General features: G+C 31.2%; 1 long non-coding RNA gene across 1 annotated transcript; it reads right to left on the bottom strand.

Moving 5' to 3' along the window:
* Positions 1–790: 790 nt before the first annotated feature.
* On the bottom strand, positions 791–3,859 carry LOC136210842 (uncharacterized). The gene is made up of 3 exons (XR_010678236.1): positions 3,660–3,859; positions 2,519–2,622; positions 791–1,035 (listed from the first exon to the last, which is right to left on the bottom strand). It is a non-coding gene; the product is annotated as an uncharacterized lncRNA (long non-coding RNA).
* Positions 3,860–4,783: the final 924 nt, after the last annotated feature.

Genomic DNA, 4,783 nt, shown 5'->3' with positions numbered 1-4,783 from the left:
GAGATTCCAGAAATCTCAGTTGAGATTTTCAGTCAGTTTTATCCAAAAGGTATCAGTTAGACACAACTTTTCATTCTTAACAGACACAATTTTTCACTTAAGTAACCTATATTCCTGTAGATTCAGAATTCTTTTATTTCACTTCATCTCTTTCAGAATTCTGATTTCTTCATTTCTAAAAGTTACAGACACCATTTTATTCACAGACATGACTACCTCTCTGAAAAATGCTAGGCAAAATACTTCTGCTCGTAGCAAGCGTGTTGATATCTTTTCACGCTATGGAGCATGGCACTACAACAAATCATCACTTGCGTCACGGTTAAAATCATGGCCCAAGTGTAATATTTCTGTGGCTATGCTATTTAGCCACGAAAATTCAAGGTGGGTACTCCTGTGGCACAAGTGAACGTGGCTAGGTAATTGCCACGAGAAAACAATGGTCGTGGCATAGTTTAGTTTTTATGCCATGAGAAAATCCGTGGCTAATAATATCCCTTTGCCACGGATAAAATTATGGCAAGACATAACAATCCGTGGCAATCAACTCCACTTAGCCACAAGCATACTCATGGCGAAAATAGAATACTCATAGTTAGAAACTTTCCTTAGCCACAAGCTTAACCGTAGCAAAAATAGAACACTAGTGGCTAGAAACCTTACTTAGCCACAAGCATAATCGTGGCAAACTTGATCAAATTTTAGCAATTTATTTTTAATTTCTTTTATTATTATTATTGTTGTTGTATGAGCTTTTGGATTGAAGAGAGCTACTAAAAAAATATAATATGTAGAAAAGAAAGACCGTCAATGGACCTCCAAGAAAAACAACTAATATTATCATATTAAAATGGAAACAAAATACAAATAATATCAGAATTTGAATATCAAAACTATACATGTTCTATTACGGCATGAGTGACTAAAATTGTGTTACTAAAGCCCAACATATGTGTTGCAAGCGAAGTCTTAGTAACGCATACACAGCAGACGTAGAGGAATGAAAGCTTCAAAGCTCCTAGCTTCTGCAACAACCTGAATAAATTGAATTAGTGTCTATAAACTACAATACTATACTATGTGCAAACATGTATCAACTTAAGGGGAAAGTTTACCAAAATACTTAAAAAAAATCAAAATCAATATAAAATGGCAAAATGATAAATAATCAGATCAAAAAATTCAAAATGCATCAACTTTCCATCTCTCAAACCCATTTCTCCTTTTTGATTTCAACTGAACTTTATCTTTAAGTCTAATTACATACACTTGGAAAAGCCCAGCTTATCAAGCTAAATAGAAACATAAAATCGCAAATGCAGCATTAATATTTCAATTGCAAGGACATAACTCAAAATGAAATGATGGAGCAGTGTTATGGAAAAATATACTAATTAATGAATTCATACAATACTTTCTTTGCAAAAATTATAGTGAATAAAGTAGACTTTATATAGCACATAATACTAAGCTAAAATGGTACGGTTTAAATTTTCTTTGTCAACCACATTTTAACTATGTTTAAATGTATAATTATGTATTAAGCCTACTTTTTAACTTCCATGCAAATCAAATGCAAATTAGAAACAGATTTTTCTATTCAATATTCATACTATCAAGTGATATCTTATTAAAGCATAGATATAGCTCCTAAAATCCCAAGCACGTCCACAACATATCTTGTTATGTGCATATCAGAACATGTACACTTAGCTATATTGATAATCTATTATCAACAAGCAGCATTATAAAATTAATTAAATTATTAATTTAAATTACCAGCCAAAACCTTTAGCCTCTATTAAAATGCACTCCAAAAACACCAAACATTTCATTAATAACCCAAATTAACTGATGCTTCGCCAACTCAACAAGCTTAACATAGAAACCATTGATGAGATTGACAATCAGGCCAACAAAAAAGGCATACCCATCAGTAACAATAGCATGTAGATAACAAGCTACTGCCTTTAAATGACACTAAAAGTTTGGCTATTTTCTACCAATGTCTCTTTTTGAGTTCCTCAAGATTAATAGACATTTGTACATGAGCAAAAACCAAATAGCAAAATCCACAAATACAACTTTCCAAAATCTACAGATCCTAAAATTCCAATTAAGTTTTTGCTTTATCCACATCAGGATTCATGCAAATCCTATTAGGTTAAGCTAAGTGCATTCATAGCTCTTTTGTGCATATGGGTTTGAGTGTCATGAAGATGTAGTTGTCCTAAATTTTCATCGAAACTGTAGCATAAGGAAAAAGAGGAAACTAGTACTTCAAGTGAGAAATACGAATTAACAAAGTGAAAATAGTTGCAACGAAAAAAAATTATGAGAAATTCTTTATGTAAACTATTATCCATAAAATAATAGAGGTGATAGAAATGTAAAGAAACTAACTACAACATCAGCACAAGTATGAAAGACCATTCCTTGAGTTTATATACAGTAAAACGTAAATTACGAATTAAGTAAAAAAAAACAATAGGCAGCAACAAGGAGGATGGTCTCTTACATATTGCTGGAAGTCACATTTACTATTGCTAAGGTGTCAGTAGACAAATCACTGGAACCAGGATAGCCCAAGCGAGGATTGTAATAGGAACAAAAATCTTAAGTCTGCATCGGAAACAGTAACAAAAAGATCAATGCCAATAAACTACATTAAGTAAACCCAAAAAAATATACAAACTAACTCATCATATCATACCTTATCAAGTAAATTAGCAAGTAAACATCATAATCCAACCCGACATGCTCAATGAGCTCAAGTTCGGCTTTCTAAGTGCTTCTGGCATCCAATTTAGACATCTCAGGTAAGATCTAAAGTCTAAATTGGAAAAACGGGTCACAAAACCTGAGTGGGCAGGACTACCTCTCACACCTATAACATACCATTTTGGGAAGTAAACCCTATCATTTTCATGAGTTTGAATGGTCAGCTTTATTGTTCTGTATATAATTTGTGTTAACGTCCCTTTGTCTTTTTTCTGCCTAAGGCAATAAAACAAATGTTCTAATCAAGCAGTCAATATAATTTTAGTGTTAATGTCCCTTTCTCTTTACTCAATCAAGCATTATTTGCTTATACTAGAACTGAATGCAATCCAAAAATAATTTTACTTGAGTTAGGCACAATTAGACTCTATCATAAGAAATTAAAACTTAACTTCCACTAACTTCATATTAAAACTAAATTAAGATTGAGCTCACCTCCGGGCTTAAAATGCCATTTTTTATCATATACACTTTCAGTGATAATAGTAAATATCATATATGATTTCTTAGTACAACATCAACATATGAAATTATATGAATAATAATAACAATAATAACCCTAGCTACTCAGGTATTACATATTCAAATAAACTTCAAGTTTGGATAACTAGTTAATGATTCCTTGCTTTTCTATTTTATTAGGCAACCGTGTTTTTATTGTAGATGCAGAGCGGAACTTTTAAGAGCTAGGTCTAAATGTGATACAACAGATCAATACGAAACTAAAATTGATCTCAGTTAAACCAAAATTGAACAATGTTAAGCTATTATTAAACAATTCAATGTCTTCTTTTCAATTTCAGAAGGTCTAAGAACCAACCATTTCTCAAAAAGCAAAAGGGCAAAACAAATAACAAAAAAACAGAGAGAGAGAGTACCGCCGATGGCGATGAAGTTGTTGCTGCCCAAAAATTTGGGAAGAGTAAGAATCAACCGTGAGTGAGCCTTGATATTCGATTTTCAGAGAAGGGACAGAGAGCCAACCTTTGGGCAAAGGATTTCAGAGATAAGAGAAACCTAGGTTAGGGAAACATTACAAAATTGGGAGTGGCTGGGTTAGCTTTTGGCGGAAAGGAAATTTTGTTCTGCCCGCCATTTACTTATTTGTAAAATAAAGAATTGATATATTAAAATTAAGCGTAAATAATTTATTAGTGCCTATATTTTTACGTAACATACTGTTTAGTCTTTTTTATTTTACAAAACATATTATAAGATCCCTATCTTTTATCAATATTAATCATTTTGTCATTTTTTTATTTTTTTAGATTTATGACCAAACATATCTTAGTTTTCAAGATAGTCATAGTACTAACAAAATAGTCATGTTACTCTGTTATTTTTCGTCTCTCTATTTATGCAGAATATAATGGTTAAAAATCTAAAAATAAATAGACAGAATGACCAAAGGGTTAATATTGACAAAAAAAAAGGATCTCATAATGTGTTTTTCAAAATAAATGGACTAAACAGTGTGCTAGATAAAAATAAGGGGACTATTAAATTATTTACTATAAAATTAAAGGTAAATAATGTACTACTCCTATAGTTTTTTTTTTGAATAAAAACAATGCACTACTCCTATAGTTTTATATACTATACTACTCAGTAATATAATTATTTTTCAAAATAATTATACAGTCCATATATTTTTATTTCCGTCAACTTGTTGAAATTTTTATTAGAGATCATGAACTAACTAGTATAATAGATAAAATATATGGACTAATAATTTACTTATCTTAAAATTAATAGGTTAGAATTAATGTGAAAATAATTAATTTTCTTGCCACAAATAAATTACCCGTGGCATAAGTAATTTTATGCCACGGGTAAGTTTTTTATGTGGCATAAGTATATTTTTGCCACGAAAAACAATTACCCGTGGCATAAATATATCATGTAATCTAAAGTTTATGGTGGAGTCTCTTATTCCCGTGGCTAAAAGGAAATATGCCACGAATTTTGAATTCTCGTGGCATGTTTCGTGGCGCAAGTGATG

This window comes from Euphorbia lathyris, chromosome 1 (assembly GCF_963576675.1).
Source record: "Euphorbia lathyris chromosome 1, ddEupLath1.1, whole genome shotgun sequence".
NCBI classification, from domain to species: domain Eukaryota; kingdom Viridiplantae; phylum Streptophyta; class Magnoliopsida; order Malpighiales; family Euphorbiaceae; genus Euphorbia; species Euphorbia lathyris.
The sequence above is the reverse complement of the archived record's forward strand: the minus strand, read 5'-3'. Positions and strand labels throughout refer to the sequence as shown.